Source organism: Chelonia mydas, chromosome 6, assembly GCF_015237465.2.
Source record: "Chelonia mydas isolate rCheMyd1 chromosome 6, rCheMyd1.pri.v2, whole genome shotgun sequence".
Classification (NCBI taxonomy): Eukaryota; Metazoa; Chordata; order Testudines; family Cheloniidae; genus Chelonia; species Chelonia mydas.
In genome coordinates this window covers 82,732,644-82,752,385 of record NC_051246.2, presented here as the reverse complement: position 1 = coordinate 82,752,385, position 19,742 = coordinate 82,732,644, and positions in this window count along the sequence as shown.

The window sequence follows — 19,742 nt, the reverse complement described above, 5'->3', positions numbered from 1 at the left end:
CTGCAGTGTTGACTTAAGTTCAGCACTCTGGCTGGTAGCACATAAGACACCAGCACCGAAGTTCCTCCATACATCAGGAAGCAGGGGCCTTTTTGAAATAAAGCAAATACAGAGCAAAGGTGCTGTGATCCTCCCCAAGTATCTTCAGTGGAGAGCCCCAGTGTTCTCAAGTTCTTTCACTTTAATTGTATTAAGTCTAAAAAGTGTTGGAAACTCAGAATCTGCACCAGCAAATTTTAAATTAGGCACTGCTGCTCTTACACATAAAGAGACTGATTAGTGGTGTAAAATAGAGAGGCCCTGGCAGCTGAGGATTGCTGAGGTACATAGATGACACAGCCACATCCTTCTCCCCTTGTCACATCTCTATAGCATGGGTAGAAGGGAAGACAATTTGGAGCCACTACAGCAGTCTTAAATCATCAGGGGATTCCTCAACGTAGGGGAATGGCCAGATCCACTGGGTTTATGGCCACGTTCTATGAAAGACCTAAGTAAATTTGCCACAGCACTCTCATTCTAAAGCACATTTTAAATTAGTATGGCTTTTATTTAGTTCAGTGAGCCACATTATACATTTAAAAAAAAGAAGTTAGAAGTTGCCTTAAGGGTTTCAAAGCACTAGGCCCTATATAACAAACATAGTTTCCATACTTTCATACACAGGATTTATTGGTTTGTGATTCAGACCATTAGTTGGTAAGAAACAAAATAAACAGTTCAGCATGACCAGAATTCAGCACACAGACTCGTTTGTTGTTGTCTTTAGAATAAAAGACTCACAGAAACATAGGGCTGGGAAGGACCTCAAGTATCCTCTTCTAGTCCATCCCCCATGCTGAGGCAGAACCAAGTACACCTAGACCATCCCATCAGGTTTTTGTCTAACCAGTTCTTAAATACCTCAATGACAGCGATTCCACAACCTCCCTTGGAAGCCTATTCCAGGGCTTAACTAGCCTATTAGATGGATATTAGGAAAAACTTTCTAACTTAAATCTCCCCTTGCTGCAAATTAAGCTGATTATTACTTCTTGCCCTACCTTCAGCGGACAAGGAGAATAATTGATCACAATCCACTTTATAACAGCCCTTAACATGTGTGAAGACTGTTATCAAGTTCCCCCTTAGTCTTCTTTAATTTGGACGAAACATAGCCTGTTTTTTTATCCTTTCCTGAGATGATGACGTCAGGTTTTCTAACTCTTTTATCATTTTTGTTGCTTTCCAAACTGAACTGTCTACAATTTGTCCACATCTTTCTTAATGTGTGATGCCCAAAACTGGACACAGTACTTCAGCTGAGGCCTCACCAATGCTGAGCAGAGAAGGACAATTAACTCCCATGTCTTATGTAACACTCCACACCCCAGAATGATATTAGCCTTTTTCAAAACTGCATCACACTGTTGGCTCATATTCACTTCCCCGCTCTCAACCGATCCTTTTCTGCAGTATGACTGCCTCGTCAGTTATTCCCCATTTTGTATTTATGTATTTTATTTTCCTTCCTAAGTAGAATCATAGAACTGGAAGGGACCTCAAGAAGTTTTCTAGTCCAGTCCCCTGCACTCATGGCCAGACTAAGTATTATCTAGACCATCCCTGACAGATGTTTGTCTAACCTGGTCTTAAAAATCTCCACTGATGGAGATTCCACCACATCCCTAGGCAATTTATTCCAGTGCTTAACCACCCTGACATTTAGGAAGTTTTTCCTAATGTCCAACCTAAACCGCCCTTGCTGCAATTTAAGCCCAATGCTTCTTGTCTTATCCTCAGAGGTTAAGAAAAACAATTTTTTCTTCCTCCTCTTTGTTACAACCTTTTACATACTTGAAAGCTGTTATCATGTCCCTTCTCAGTCTTCTCTTTTCCAGACTAAATAAACCCTATCTTCCCTCCATAGATAATGTTTTCTAGACCTTTAATCATTTTTGTTGCTCTTCTCTGGACTCTCTCCAATTTGTCCACATCCTTTCTGAAATGTGGTACCCAGAACTGGACACAATACTCCAGTTGAGGCATAATCAGTGTGGAATAGAGTGGAAAAATTACTTCTCGTCTCTTGCTTACAACATTCCTGCTAATACATCCCAGAATGATGTTCGCTTTTTTTGCAACAGTGTTACACTATTGATTCATATTTAGCTTGTGGTCCACTATGACCCCCAGATCCCTTTCTGCAGTACTCCTTCCTAGGCAGTAATATCCCATTTTGTATGTGTGCAACTGATTGTTACTTCCTAAATGGAGTACTTTGCATTTGTCTTTATTGAATTTCATCCTATTTACTTCAGACCATTTCTGCAGTTTGTCCAGATCATTTTAAATTATAATCCTATCCTCCAAAGCATTTGCAACCCCTCCCAGCTTGGTATCATCTGCAAACTTTATAAGTGTACTCTGCCATTATCTAAATCGTTGATGAAGATTTTGAACAGAACCGGACCCAGAACCGATACCTGAGGGACCCCACTCATTATGCCCTTCCAGCATGACTGTGAACCACTGATAACTAGTCTCTGGGAAAGGTTTTCTAACCAGTTTTGCACCCACCTTATAGTAGCTCCATATAGGTTGCATTTCCCTAGTTTATTTATGAGAAGGTCATGAGGGATAGTATCAAAAGCTTTACTAAAATCAAGATATACCACGTCTACCACTTCCCCCCTATCCACAAGGCTTGTTACCCTGTCAAAGAAAGCTATCAGGTTGGTTTGACATGATCTGTTTTTGATAAGCCCATGCTGACTGTTACTTATCACCTTATTATCTTCTAGATGTTTGCAAATTGATTGCTTAATTGTTTGCTCCATTATCTTTCTGGGTACAGAAGTTAAGCTGACTGTTCTGTAATTCCCTGCGTTGTCCTTATTTCCCGTTTAATAGATGGGCACTATATTTGCCTCTTTCCAGTATTCTGGAATCTCTCCCGTCTTCCATGACTTCTCAAAGATCATCGCTAGAAGCTCAGATATCTCCTCAGTCAGCTCCCTGAGTATTCTAGGATGCATTTCATCAGGCCCTGGTGACTTGAAGACATCTTATTTGTCCAAGTAATTTTTAACTTGTTCTTCCTTATTTTAGCCTGTTCTGATCCTACCTCATTTTCACTGGCATTCCCTACGTTAGATGTCCAATCACCACCAACCTTCTTGGTGAAAACCAAAACAAAGAAGTCATTAAGCACCTCTGCCATTTCCACATTTTCTGTTGTTATTCCACCCTTCCCCCCCCCCACTTGAGTAACGGGTCTACCCTGTCATTGACTTCCTCTTGCTTCTAATGAATTTGTAGAATGTTTTCTTGTTACCCTTTATGGCTCTAGCTAGTTTAATCTCGTTTTGTGCTTTGGCCTTTCTAATTTTGTCCCTACAGTCTTGTGTTATTTGTTTATATTCATCCTTTGTAATTTGACCTAGTTTCATTTTTTGTAGGACTCTTTTTGATTTTTAGATCATTGAAGATCTTGTGGTAAGCCAGGGTGATCTCTTGCCATACTTCCTATCTTTCCTACACAATGGGATAGTTTGCTCTTGTGCCCTTAATAATGTCTCTTTGAAAAACTGCCAACTGTCTTCTATTGTTTTTCACCTTAGACTTGCTTCCCATGGGATCTTACCTATCAGCTCCCTGAGTTTGCTAAAGTCTGTCTTCTTGAAATCCATTGTCTTTATTTTGCTGTTCTCCCTCCTTCCATTCCTTAGAATCATGAACTCTGTCATTTCATGATCACTTTCACCCAAGCTGCCTTCCACTTTCAAATTCTCAACCAGTTCCTCTCTATTTGTCAAAATCAAATCTAGAACAGCCTCTCCCCGGTAGCTGTCTCCATCTTCTGAAATAAAAAATTGTCTCCAATACATTCCAATAATTTACTGGATAATCTCTGCCCTGCTGTGTTACTTTCCCAACGGATGTCTGGGTAAATGAAGTCTCCCATCACCACCAAGTCCCGTGGTTTGGATGATTTCCCCTCGTGGCGAACGGGGGAAGTCCCGGATGACTGGAAAAAGGCTAATGTAGTGCCAATCTTTAAAAAAGGGAAGAAGGAGGATCCTGGGAACTACAGGCCAGTCAGCCTCACCTCAGTCCCCGGAAAAATCATGGAGCAGGTACTCAAAGAATCAATCCTGAAGCACTTACATGAGAGGAAAGTGATCAGGAACAGTCAGCATGGATTCACCAAGGGAAGGTCATGCCTGACTAATCTAATCGCCTTCTATGATGAGACTACTGGTTCTGTGGATGAAGGGAAAGCAGTGGATGTATTGTTTCTTGACTTTAGCAAAGCTTTTGACACGGTCTCCCATAGTATTCTTGTCAGCAAATTAAAGAAGTATGGGCTGGATGAATGCACTATAAGGTGGGTAGAAAGTTGGCTAGATTGTCGGGCTCAACGGGTAGTGATCAATGGCTCCATGTCTAGTTGGCAGCTGGTGTCAAGTGGAGTGCCCCAGGGGTCGGTCCTGGGGCCGGTTTTGTTCAATATCTTCATAAATGATCTGGAGGATGGTGTGGATTGCACTCTCAGCAAATTTGCTGATGATACTAAACTAGGAGGAGTGGTAGATACGCTGGAGGGCAGGGATAGGATACAGAGGGACCTAGACAAATTGGAGGATTGGGCCAAAAGAAATCTGATGAGGTTCAATAAGGATAAGTGCAGGGTCCTGCACTTAGGACAGAAGAACCCAATGCACTGCTACAGACTAGGGACCGAATGGCTAGGCAGCAGTTCTGTGGAAAAGGACCTAGAGGTGACAGTGGACGAGAAGCTGGATATGAGTCAGCAGTGTGCCCTTGTTGCCAAGAAGGCCAATGGCATTTTGGGATGTATAAGTAGGGGCATAGCGAGCAGATCGAGGGACGTGATCGTTCCCCTCTATTCGACATTGGTGAGGCCTCATCTGGAGTACTGTGTCCAGTTTTGGGCCCCACACTACAAGAAGGATGTGGATAAATTGGAGAGAGTCCAGCGAAGGGCAACAAAAATGATTAGGGGTCTGGAACACGACTTATGAGGAGAGGCTGAGGGAACTGGGATTGTTTAGTCTGCAGAAGAGAAGAATGAGGGGGGATTTGATAGCTGCTTTCAACTACCTGAGAGGTGGTTCCAGAGAGGATGGTTCTAGACTATTCTCAGTGGTAGAAGAGGACAGGACAAGGAGTAATGGTCTCAAGTTGCAGTGGGGGAGGTTTAGGTTGGATATTAGGAAAAACTTTTTCACTAGGAGGGTGGTGAAACACTGGAATGCGTTACCTAGGCAGGTGGTAGAATCTCCTTCCTTAGAAGTTTTTAAGGTCAGGCTTGACAAAGCCCTGGCTGGCATGATTTAATTGGGGATTGGTCCTGCTTTGAGCAGGGGGTTGGACTAGATGACCTCCTGAGGTCCCTTCCAACCCTGATATTCTATGATTCTATGATTTTATTAGCTTTTTTAAAAAAAGCCTCATCCACCTCTTCTTCCTGGTTAGGTGGTCTGTAGTAGACCCCTACCATGACATTGCCCTTGTTTTTTACCCTTTTTATCCTTACCCAGAGACCTTCAAGAAGTCTGTCTCCTATTTCCATCTCAATCTCAGTCCAAGTGTATACATTTTTAATGTATAAGGAATCATCTCCTCCCTTTTTTCCCTGCCGCTCCTTCCTGAGCAAGCTGTCCCCTTCTATACCAATATTTCAATCATGTGTACTGGAAGTACTGTGCACTTGTCTCTATTGAAATTCATCTTGTTGATTTCAGACCAATTCTCCAATTTATCAATGTCATTTTGAATTCTAATCCTGTCTTCCAAAATGTTTGCAACCCCTCCCAACTTGTCATTCACAAGTTTTATAACCATACTCTTCCACTCCATTATTCAAGTCATTAATGAAAGTATTGAACAGTACCAGACCCAAGATGGACCCCCGTGGGATCCTAGTAGATATATCCCAACCCCCCAGTTTGATGTGAGTCATTGATTACCCTTTGAGTATATTTTTTCAACAAGTTGTGCATCCACCTTATAGTAATTTCATCTTAGACCCATTTCCTTAGTTTGCTTATGAGAATGTGATATAGGACTGTGTCAAACACCTTACTAAAATAAATATATATCACATCTACTGCTTCCCCCCTACCACTATGCCAATAACTCTGTCAAAGAAGGAAATTAGGTTAGTTAGGCAGGATTTGTTCATTATAAATCCATTTTGGCTATTACTTTTTACCTTATTATCCTCTGGGTGTTTACAAATGGATTGTTTAATAATTTGTTCTATATCTTTCCAGGTATTGAAGTTAGGCTGACTGGTTTATAATCCCCTGGATACTCTTTGTTTCTCCTTTTAAAGATAGATACTATGTCTTTCTCCAGGTCTCTGAAACCTCACCAATCCTCCATGAATTTTCAAAAATAATGGCTAATTTATATGTTTATATATATAATACTCTACATTAGATGTTAGTATTATATACAATGTTCACATTGGAATTCTATTCTAAAATTATAATGATCCCCTGACAAATGAATAGTATCCAATGTATTTTTTCTACTTCTACTTGTCATAAAAAATACTTTTGAAAGTCCTCCTGAAGCTGTAATTTCTCTTGAACACGGACTCTCTTCCTGTTCATTTGGACATTGCCTAGTGCAACCAGGCTCCAATTATGATTGGGCCCTCTGTGCACTATGGTAGTATAAATTTTAAATTATTTTTCATAGTAAAGACTTCCATTTTCTTCCCAGTTTAGATCCAACATTAGTAAAAGTCCTTTAATCAAGAGGTCTGATGGCATTCTATATGACTAGAACATCCATCTATTCTAATACCTTGTGGGGTAGGTCAATACAGCATGCAGCATCCCTTCTTGCCCAAAATAAGAGAGTAATCTGAACTCAATAAGTAATTGTTCTTGAAAGTTTTGCAGCTGAAGCCCCATTCCTAGAGTTGTGTTCATCAGTTTGAAGTGTTGCATCACATCAGGGTAGTCAGATCCTTGGAAAAATGGTTGGTCTTGGAGCACAACTGGATATTTTTTCCTACCATTTAAATGTAAATGATATAAGGTATCCAAATGAAAATGTAGACCTGTTAAAATTTTGGAAGTGGGGAGAGTCCTGTTAGATCTTGGTGATCAGCCCCTTAGCTAATTCTACTCTCCACCAGCCATGATTCACATATGTTACTGTGTGGTACATTAAGCAAGCTAAACCTCCTTTTTGCTATTGCAGCTATATTTAAATCTGATTTTACAAATAGAGCATCATATTTAAACTGCTTTCTAAACATATTAATGTAACTTGTTTTTAAAAAAGACAAAATAAGACAAGTATGGTGTATTCCTTAAATATGTTAACAGCATTTTATGTTGAAGAAATATCCAGAGATGAATTACACAGATATAAAACTATCCCACCAATGTGATTCTATTTTAATTCAAGTCTACATGCACATCATTATCATGCAAACAAACAAACAAACAAACAAAAATAAAGCAAAAAATCATGGCACTAAAATGATGTTTACAAACCTCACTCTGCTTGCATGCTACATCCCTTTCTCCTACTCTGTCTTGTCTATTTAGATGATAAGCTCTTCAGGGCAGTGACTGTCTATTGTGTTTACACTGGGCCTATCATAATGGGGCCACTTTTTTGGTTGGCCTCTTGGCACTACTGCAATAAACAGAATTAATAATGCAATGACAGCTAATAAAAGTACTTGGGTTTTAGTATATTTAAAATTAGCATAAATGTTTATTTGTAATATTCTCTAAATATGAACTGTCTTGGCATCATTATATCGTGAACATACATGGGTATCTAATGCACCTATATAAAACCTGGGTATAGGAAACCAATCTTATTTAATTAGTTTCTAACTTCACAGAATTTTGTTTTCCCCAGACTTACAACAGTAATTCAGCATGGTTTGAGTCACAAAAACAAACACCCCAAATCCTGCAAAAGGATCCACATGGGCCAATCATTGCGCCTGTATGGTCTGACATAGTTTGTTAAAATTCTCTGTGGTTAATTTATTTCTTGATACTTTAATAAACAGTTACAGTGTTGGTGAAAGCTCTAAAGCTTAATCCATTAAGAGCCATTCAGAACCAAAACAAACAAACGAAGCTTTAACCACTTCAGTGACAACAGTGCAGAACAAACAAGCAGTCTCCTTAGAAAATCCCAGCAATTTTAGGATCAATAGCCTCACTCGGTGCTCCTAAGTGATGAAAGCTAGAAGATCTCTGTTGTCGGCGCTTTTAAAAAATGTTTCTGGCAAAGCTATAGTTGCAAATTTGATAAGTTTAGTTTAGTAATACCCATGTAGTCCAGAAGGCTGACTTAAGTACTGTCACTGGCCACAATGAAAACAAACTAATTCAAACATCACTTCAAGCTGAAAATTGACTCTCTGTACCCATAATCTACAATGTTCAAATGGCTTTCAACAGCTCTCCAAGTTCTTATACTTAGAGTTTTGTGATTATTTTTTCTAATTAACAGCAATGGGATCTTTTTATAACGTTGGATAATAACGTTTCAAATGTTTCTGTGAATACAAAACCAGTACACTGCCTTATATTTTTAAAGAATGCAAGACTACACTGAAGTCCATTTAACCCAATATGCCAATATGATTATCAAATCAGCAAATACATTTATATATGGAAGGAGCAAAAATAAACACTTTTTCCTTCATGAGATTAAAAGCCTGTTAGCCCCCTTTTAAAACTCTGCCATTGTATATTGCCATTTGTGAAAATAGCCTTAGCTTCCTGGTAGATGGTCTTGAGGCTTAAATCAGATGTCAATGCAGCAGAATTTTGTATATAGTAAATCTGTTGCATTCTAGAGAATTAAAATCCATCCTGCATCTTTGCATATTCATATTGTTACCCTTTTCAGTTTCCTAATTTTAAAATGCAGTAGCTCCTGAACCTGTTGTTTTGTTTTTTATTTAAATTTTGCAGTTACACTTAATTATAAACTCAGACGTGAAATAGGAGGACTATTTATTATTTATCCAAAAAAGTCAACTGTATTGTATTTTACCCATAAATTATCTGCAAGCATTAAATTATATACCTTCATAGGTAGACAACAGAGACTGTAGAGATTGCCTGAAACATGCTTTGAAGCTAATTTGTTTACTGAAAAGATTTGGCTACTTTTTAAATAATTTCTATTATAATTAGCAGATTTTACTAAAGAGTTGTATTTAATTTTTTTTCAAATCAATAAATGAAATGCGTCCAACTTGAAAAATGTTAGCACTAACACTGAACCTTCCCAAGCTTTCCTGTTTACAAATTGAACTGTCCATCTGAATTCTACACAGGAAAGCCATAAATTGTAAGGCAGAAGTACATTAAAATACATGCCTTTACTGTGTGGCAGGAATGCTGTGTCGTTTACTCCTCATTCATTAGGATGCTTGATTGCATCAGCGAGTTGTCAAATGGTATGTGGGAGGCTGTAATGGCAGCATGTAGCTTTGTATGGAAAACAAGTATGGCACTGTGAATATTTTTTTTCTCATCATATAGGTACCTGCATGTAGTGCTTGTGGGGGTTTGCTGAAAACGTTGTCAGCAAGTGAACCAATTCATCAAAAGCACATGTAAGTTAAAAGAAAGTTCTCAAAAGGAGAAAAACCAAACCATCTAGACTTTCTGTAGCCTCACCAAGTGACAGACACATAGACAACTTCACTGCTGCCAGAGCAACACGCTGCACAGTTCATGAGCAAGCTATTTGTCACTGCTACAAGAATATCCTCCACAACTTGGCACCGGGGTCCTTGGATAGCCAACTGTGCTTGCATAGCATTGGAAGTGCTATGTTGTAAGGGGGGGGGGGAAATGATCTGAAGCTCTCATTATTATTTCAAAATGTGTTATTGTATGAAAAACATCTCTCTTGAAACTATAAACATGAAAAGTTATAGGAAAATATTAGTTTATGGTAAGTATGAAAAAGGTTATAATTATATTTGAAATTAGGGGGAAAGTGTGTATGGATTTCCTCACCGCACAAAATCCCACTGTCAGAAAGACTGAGAATTATTATTCTGTGGATCTGGTGTAATATGGCACACTTTCCATAATAATTTGTAGAAAAAATGGGTCAAAATCATCCCTCGCATAAGGCTATTGCCTTAAATAGAGTTATAGCAGAGATGAATTTGGCCCAAGAACTTTGCAGGCTTAGTGCTTAATTTGAAGATTCCTTGGGACTGAACCATTCCTCAATAACCAATCTTCGGTCTGCTCTGTTTCAGATTTTACACTTTCATGATTAATGTTATGTCACAGAGGACAAATCCTTTTATGCTACATGGTATCACATGTGGTATGATTCAATATAGCACAAACCGTTACAACCTTGGATATGATCTCACCTTACAAATGAAAATTCATTTCATGTTGGATTTATATCCTAGCTAGCCTCAATTTACTGTGAATTTATGGTGTTAACTGGGAGCAAGAAACATGGATGAGTATTTGAAATCTAATGCAAATATTGTAGAGTTTATCTGCAAGCCAGATTGTACAACCCTTGTTCATATTGGTGAGCACATACTTACATGAGTAGTTCAACTGAAGTCAATAGGCCCACAAGTATAAGTGCTAACTAATGTGAGGGAGGATGATGCAATCTAGCACTCAGTGATTATATGATATGTAAACATGTCTGTGTTGAAAATTAATAACAAAATTGTATTTTAACAAGAAGCAAGGGAAGTTATTTAGGGAAATGCCAAACCACAACACAAAACACAAGGCTCTGAAAATGTGAAAAAAGGAATCCAATGGTTTGAAGGCCTGCTCCATTATCTGTGCTGTCTGTTGAAAGATGGTAGGAAAATGATAGTAAACTCCTTATCCTCAGTTCTGGTGAGCAAAGGGATAGAAACACTGTCTATTTTCAATGGCACCAGGAAGGGGGTGTGACTGGGCAGTGCTGCGCATGGGCACAAACAATAATAATAGAAGCCTAGAAGGACACGCTGAGAGAAGAGATGAGAGGTGGGGAGAAGAGAGAGATGCCCAGAAGTAGGAAGGCCAGGAATTATGAGAACTGAGGAGCTAAGAGAAAGGGGTAAGGTAAATGAGCATGAAACAGAAATAAGAAAGAGGGAAAACGTATAGCAGCTGCATGGGAGATGGCCTGGTGGAAACAGTATAGTAGAGAGCTGTAGAAATTCTAACTCTGTGTTTTGAGAGCTTTGCTGGTATTAACTTAGCAATTCCTATTAAAGTCAATAGGATTCTTATGAGTAAAGCTCTATATAAGTCTTGGAAAATGTACTTCCTAGTCCCTGGGGAAGATATGTGTCCACTAATGCTAATTAGTTTATTTTGTTCAGTTCTTCCTCTGTACAGTTAGATTGAAAGTTGACAAAAGAAAGTCACAGTAAAGATAATGGGCTAAATCCTATCTCCAAAACCAAGCCAAAGTTTGGTTTGGGATGGGGAAAGGAATCATCTCCCCCAAAGCCACTGAGTGGCAGTAGAGTTGCTCTACTCCAGGCCTGATACTGTAACATTTCTTTACTCTTGCTGCATGGATGGCATTTGTATTGGATACATGGAGGGGCAGATCCGCTTTTCTTCTCTCCACCATGCAAGGTTAGCATCACTGATGTTCAGGGAGCCTTTGTGGACCTGCTCCTTTCTAACTCAAGAAATCTGCATGAATTTACATTTTAAAGTAAGGCTCAAAGGGTGTGAGCTTAAAAATGCTAGTGCATTGATTCAGCCCACAAAAGAATCTGCATGTGCAAATGGGAATCAGGTAAAGTGCACATTGGAAAGAGTGGATGTGCACTTGAAGTACGATATGTGAACTTACCCAATTTATGCAAGCAAGTTCTATTTGTATGTCTAGTGGAGTCATGCATGCGTACAAAAGGGAGACAGAGAATAGACTGTCTAGTGTCTGTGAGATTATTCAGACGTAGGGGGCGTGGGGAGGGCAAATGCCAGAGGAGAATAGGGAGGCAGCCTTCTAGAAAGTCCACCGAGAAGCTGCAGAGCCACTCCGAAGTGGTTACCACAGTCTAATGGGTGCTGGATTTTCCTCAACACAGGCAGAGAATGTGAGGTTCCAGGCAGTGGTGGATCCTCTGAGACTACCCCTATACACTGTGGCATGCTATGAGCCTCCACAGACCAGGGCTCCATGCTGGCCATGCTGTCCCGTCCCCTTCCTTCCCCCCCCCCATAACTAGCCTCCCCCTCACAGACACAATCACATTGGTTCTACTGCCAGGTGTCCCTCTGAGACTGAGCAGTGAGAGTCTGCATGTGTTCCCTACTGATCAGAGCACTAGACTGGGAAATGCGTATTCTGGACTCTGTGCTTCTCTCACCAACTAAATTCCACATCTCCTTAGGTAAATCACTAAACCACTTTCTGACTCAGCTTTCTAAAACGGTAGGTTAGGGATAATAATACTTTCCTACATCAGAGGGGTGTTTTGAAGTGGTTGACTGTAAATTCAGATTTGAGGCTTATTTTATTGATGATATTTTGGGGTGAGTTGTGAGAAGTCCCAAGATAATTAAAAATATACTCTGTCATTAAAACTAGATTAGATTATTGTTGTCACTTTCCATACAATGTTGAGTATTTAACATTAAAATGCTGTAAATTAGAATAAAACAAAAAACACAGCTGGTTCCTCCTCCTTCTTACATTCCAAGCTGTCCACCATTTAGACCAGATCACATATCCTTAACAAAATAGATGTTGAAAGATTTTGTACACAAACTAAATGGCATTGAACTGGGCAGAAAACTCTTTATTTAGCCTTACATTTTTTCAGCATGCTTGACCCTCTCTGTGGATAATGGAGTACTTTTATTTTTAAAGGTGGTAATGAGCCATCATCTGTTTTAAAAGAAGACACTGCAAAGAATTTATTTGGTAAATTTGAGAAACTATAACTAGTTTGCAGGACGTTAGTGTAGTGCAAAGAGAATAGATATTCAGGATTCCTTTTTTCCACTCAAAGCATTAAGAGGTCTATTCTCCAACTAGTGCAGGGGCAAATTCCATTAACATTAATAGCATTTATGCACACAAATCCCTCCCCAATAAGTATTCCTGAGGAGTTAAATTCATTAAGAAAAATTGTCTTTGCAGTCAGGTTGTTTTTTTTCCACACTGTTTGCTCCAGTGAAAGTTGGATACAGAAATCAGATATTGACATAAGAGGGACAATGGGCCTTCTTCTGCTCCCATTGAAGTCATTGGTGTTTTGCAACTGACTTCAGCTTATGGAGAAGCAGGCCCATTAAGTGTATCGTGCAAAATGAAAATACATTTCCCTGCTTAGAATTTATATGCAGACTGATCCATTAACCTTTTCCTCATGTAGAATTTCCAAAAGTACAGAACTTTTTGACGTAGCTGAAACTGCTGCATTGAACAAAACTGTTGTACCAAGCTCTGCTGCTGATGTTACTGCTGCTCAACTAGCTTTTATGTTATAGGCTTCAGATGCTACACTTCAAAGACTTGAGGATCAAACTCTGCCTTGCTGCATGCCAAGAAAAGGAAGTTTTACTTTAGTCCACAATGGACTGATTGGCCTGGTGCAAAAGGTCACCAAACACTACAAATGCCTGCTTGGGACCAAAGCTTAAAAGGGAAATCCTGCCAAGCAAGATTAAGGTGTCTATTCTCTCTTCAGTATGCATGCATAACTCCCCTTAGCATCAAGGGGAGCTATGCATGCATGTTAAAAGAAGAATAGATGTTTAAGTGTGCAACAGGATCTTGCAATGTGTCAGATATCTTGCAAGAGAGACAAGAAAACTCGACCACAAGTGGGGAAATCTCTGAAAAGCTTAAGAACAGTAAGGGGAAGAAAAAGCACAGTCTATTCATCAAATGATTTAAGGGTAAGGCCTTAAATCCTTACTGGGGCAAAATTCTCAATGGAGTTAGTGGGAGCTTTGCCTGCATAAAAGGGTAGAGTAAACACAGAATAAGGAAATCAGAATTTGGCCCTTTGAGATGCCCCATGTGCAAGATATTCATGCATTCAGTTAAAAGTATGATTGTTGCACTATTATTACAGTGGGAGACAAATTTATTGCACTTGTGAACATGGGCAGATTGGTTCAGTAATACTGAATACCTTGATAGGCACTTAACTGCACATATCAGAGTACACAAAGAATAATGGAAGCAGCTTCACTGCAGCTGAGCCCAATGTGGAGGGGCTGAATGAATGTTCTGACCCTGTTACTGTTTTCTCTGGTCCCTTAGGCCCACTGTCCATTTTTGTTGCTTGCTGTGCACCGGAATCTGATCCCTTGTTCATGCAGCTTCTCAAATACCAATGGTTTTCATATAACACAAGCTCTTTACATTTGTACTAAAAACTGGGATTTTTCAGGACATGTTCAGGAAGTTAAAGTTAATGCTGCAGTGCTGCCTAGCCTGTAGACCAAAGGAAGAGTCTTACTCCCTGAAACTTCCACCACACTCATGATGGTCTAGAAGATTCAGTGGGAGAATCACTCACCTAACAGCTGCAACAGGAAGCATCATTGTTTGTGAAGAAAGAGCAGGAGGAAGGAGAATCCTCCTGCTTTTATTCTTTTTCGCCAGTACTAGAATTGCCACACTTACATATCCCTACCCTTTCATACTTAAGGGCTGGAACCAAGAGCAAGGAAAATAATATTAAACATTGTTATTATTTTATTATAAAATGTCACATATAGAGAACCAGATGGGCTGACATTAAAAAAGTAATATTTACATATTCAGAGGAGAAGGAATTGGTCTATATGCAAGATTATCTGTAGGCAAGGCTGAGATGCAGGAAAAAGAGGAAGAAAAACTAATAAATTGTAAGCTGTTATGATGAATGGAGTTGCTCAGAGTTTTAACACTGTAGCAATTACTTTTGCAATGTACAGTATGTACAGTGGGGTGAGTCTACATTTTTAATAGACAAGAAAGCTGAGAGATGGGATGCTTAGTTATCTTGAGCAGTGGTTTTTCAAGAAGAACTGGAAAGAGAAACAGATTTAATAGGACGTAACATTCCACTGATAGTGCCCTTTTAAATGGCAAAGGCAGGGTAAAAGAGGAAGGAAATTTCCTGGAGCCATGCCAAATAACAAGCTGTTTAATTAATATTCAGCCCACCATCCAAAACTTTGTTGGCTTACAGCTAAGACCATTTAAGTGCAAAAACTACCCTGTGCAATCACTGCAACACAAGAAAATGTCCAGTTAACGCAATCTTATTTCATATACTGTAAAAGCCACAAGTCATATCAACCAACTACTGACAGACTCTGCAACTCCACAAGACACTCCTTGACACATCCAACATATACAGAAACACAATGAACACATCAAATTCCTCTGAATCATATAGATTAACCCAAAATACTACAATTTTTGGAAATGTGTATGACAGGATGTTTGTTTTTTGTCGCGTGTCAAACCAGGAAATGGAATATGTCATAAGAAAGGGAAAAAATGGCCTTGACCTAGAACAGTGTTAGAGATCCAAGGTAAGTGAGGTAATATCTTTTATTGCACCAACTTCTATTGGTGAGCTTTTGAGTTTACACAGAACTCTTCTTCATGTCTGAAGAAGAGCGTTGTGTGGCTGGAAAGCTTGTCTCTCTCACCAACAGAAGATGGTCCAATAAAAGATATTACCTCACTTACCTTGTCGTTCTAATATCCTGGGACCAACATGGCTACAACAACACTGCACACTAGAACTGGGAGTATGTGTGTGGGAGGGGAATTGTTTGGTTTTTGGTTGGTTGGTTGAAGGAGGTAAAAGTTACATGCTGAAGTGAAGGAATGTGTGAGATGTGCCTAGTGCTGAAAGGTTGAAGTTTGGTTTTTAACTTGTTTACAGGATACAGAGCAATTCAAGAGGGAGTGTGTTAAGACCTAAGTAGATGAGGAAAATATAGCCTGCTCTTAGTTTTCCAAGTGGCGAGGCTGAATAATATTTATGGGTCTCCAGGGGTGAGGGTGGAGGGGATTGGAAAAAAATCTATACTGAATTTTGGAGCGAGAAATATTTACATATGCCTGCACTGAGCACCCAAATCCGTATGCTCTCCTCTAATGATTTTCTAATTTTGTTAGACCTGCCTTATTTTAGGACACTCCAGGGCACAGATTATTGTCTGTTATATCTTTCTAATTTAGGCATCCAAACATTGATAATTCTATCCCTATGCAGAAAAGCTTTAAGCCCATATGTTGTCCCATTGACTTCAAGGTACTTCATGCAAACAGTGAACTGAGTTTCATTTCTGGCTCTGCCATTCACTCACTGCATAGACTTGGGCAACTCATTTCACTGTGTTGTGCCTCAGCCTCCCAAGACTCTCTTTGTCTAATGGGGATAACCACGCTTGCCTGCCACATAGATGCAATGAGGCTACACTCTTGTAATGTTCATAACGCATAATACTATTTTCACTTATATCTGTCTATCCAGCCATCCAGGTATTTATCGCCAAGGCTTCTGAGTGCCTGTCACACCTTCCGTTTTAAGATTTAGGCAACGAGAGACCATGGCATCACCAAGTCAGCCTCTACTAGTGAGTTTCATATGGAGGTCCGGCTGCAAATTAAACCTGCCCTGCCTTAATAGAACCTGTGGACAGGGGAATTGCTGCAAATACTGCATGCCCTCCCATGAGCTGAATACTCCTGGAATGCAGCCAACTTCACTGGCACAGGTAGGAGGATTCAGTTTCCAGGGGTGAATCAAGCCTGAGCTCTCCTGGCTCCCACTCCAGGGCTTTAGCCACAAAAATAAATTTCCCCAAAGTAAGTTTTGGGTGAAAAATATCACCTGTGCCTTTAACCAGTGAATTCCAATAGAATAAGATAGAAACGAGACAATTCACTTGCAAAAGTGAGCCCAAAATAATCTCTTACCTGTTTATGTGGCTACAGTAGTCAACTTTTCTTTTCTCCGGAAAGATACAGGGCCAGCGGATTAGTGTCACAGTCAGTGCCTTTCTCCTGTGAACTGCACTCTTCTTTTGCCTCAGCACAATCTTACATATTTTTTAAATGATTAAACTTCTAATAAAAAAGGAGGAAATGGACAACTGTAGTTTGATTTCTACCCTGCCCCTAACTTGGCAGCTGGCTAGAATCTCTATTACTGTCCCAACTGAAACCCTAGTCATAAACGCCTCCTAAAGTTTGGGGCTGTTTAGATCCAAACCCTTGATTATAAACTCCTTAGGGTGTGTACCACAGGCATGATTATAACAGTTATAGCTATCTACCTGAATGGTCCACCACCCTAGTAAGCCCTATGAGTCTTTTTCTTCTCTCATTTGCACTAATAAGCATATAGTGCAGAAGGTGAACTAGGCACACAATGAACACCTAAGTCACTGTATAAATGACAATCCTTACCCAGTCCTTTGCATTTATGGCTGATCTCTGGTTGGAAACATGACTTCCAGTAAGCTGCATGACCTCTAGTAACATGAAGCATATTTATGTAAAGGGGAAATTGGGTCTATTTTCCTATCGTGTAATTACGAAAAACATATTTCTGAAAACATATTCAACATTTTGGAGCAGCCACATTAAAAATGTACAACCGAATAAGTTTGTTATTTTCCAAGGTATGAAATATTTTCTTCTTTTAGGGCCTGATCCAAAGCCTTCTGCAGTCAACAGGAGTCTCACCCTGTCTAAAATTTATCTCTAATAAATAGACATCTGATAACACCCAAATATTTAGTATACTCACTGAAAGTTACCATGTTTACTGAACACATGGCCTGATTTTCAGAAGCACGAAGTACCTGTACCTCCTGTTGAAGTCCATCAGAGCTGTGGATGCTCAACACTTCTGAAAATCAGGCCGAGAGCATGTTGTCATTTGGAAACATACAAAACGTAATACGTTCCAATAAACACAGCACTGATTTAATTTTGTCTCTGTTCACTACATTGACTTAGTTGGAATACTGCTGAATTTATAGAACTGCATCCTTGTTTTTGCCAGATTCTGCCTCCCTTGCTCACACTGAGTAGTACTTTACTCAGAGTAGGCCCACTGAGCTCAATGGAAGTCTTCCAGGTGAGTTAGGATGGCAGAATCTGGCTCTTTGACAGCCGATAATTGTGTACTTTTTCTTATGCTAACCTTATTCCATTGTGCTCACAAGAAAAGTATGGGGAAGAAAGAAGAAGGAGAAAAAAAGCCTTTGCAAACCCCTGTTAAGATCTCCATTCATTGCAGGGAAGTTACGTATTCATGCTTTAATTGACAGTGGGGAGCATTTGCTGTTTGAGCTATTGAGCATCCTTCAATGGCCTCCGAGGTCAATACAATTTTTAAAGAGAATATTCTATCCCATGAAAGAGAATAATCCAAGTAGGATCTATTATCTTATGGAAGCTACCTATTTCTTTGGGATATTTTTGTGTGTTTGGGTTTTGGTTTTTTTAAAAATAAAATAATAATAAAACTTTAAAAATTGTATAATCCTAGCATTTAAAGAAATATTCTCATGGGAACAAATTCTTCAGACCTTACTCAATTCTCCGGAGTAAGGTCGGGAAGGTTTAGCCCACAGTGAACTGCAGTTTTTTCCAAACCAAACCAAACAGTAGCCTAACAGCTACCAAATTAATTCTTATTAATTCTACTTTCCTCACTCTGTTCTGACTCTAATAATTATTTTTGTTGTTTTTTTTAGTATAACTACCCTTGCACTTATGTCATAAAAATTCTGTCTTTTTTCCCTTTTTTAATATTTGTATTCAAGACAAACAACAGGAGGTTGAAATCAGGCCATTTAAAAGAAACATCTGCTGACATTTATTCATATGCTACATGTTCCACTTTCATCATTGAATGTAATGATAAACACACATTCCAGTCAATAATGGCAATTCCCAGCCAAGCTTTACAAATGGTCTCTTTAACACCTAAATTGACAGCTCGGGAGAATTTGAGATAGAAGCTAAATATGGTACATTTGGACACTATTTCTCTAAGTCTAGAATGACTGAAAGACTTTAACAAGCACATACATTATAATATGTGGATATAGTCTTGACTTATACAGGTAAATGTCTCAGAGTGTTTCATAAAGTTTTGAATGAAAAAAAATTAATATAAAAAACTGAAGAAGCTATGACTCTGATTACCTGGGGAAAAACAAGGGTATAGTTCTTTGAAAAAAGAAACTAATTATATTCTCTTTGAATAGGAGATCTTACCCCATATGGAAATGAAAAGCTGAAAAGTGTCCTTTTAAAAAAAAAAAAAAAAAAAAAAAAAAAAGAAAAAAAGAAGAAAAGAAACAAAAAGAAAAACTTTTAATCTGGTCTGATTATTACAACGTAGCAATCAGGACTTATTGTTGATTTTTTTAAAAAAAATATAAATTTCTATGATTATTTAATAAACAATATTATGATGAAAGAGATTAATTCCTTACCTGTGTGAAATTTTCATGTTATTTCCTCTAGGAGTGTGCTATGGGTTGCCATACTGCAAACTAGTCTCTCCTTAAAAAACTAATGGTTTACAGCTTGATAACTTGAAATGATGTGCAATATACCGATTACATCTCTCATAATGGGAACAAAATAAAATTGTGTCACCACTTTGTATGCATGTAAACATATTATTCTGAAAAATAATGATCTCTTTCTATGTATTTTATGTATGTCCCTTTCCCTTTAGTTCAGATTGA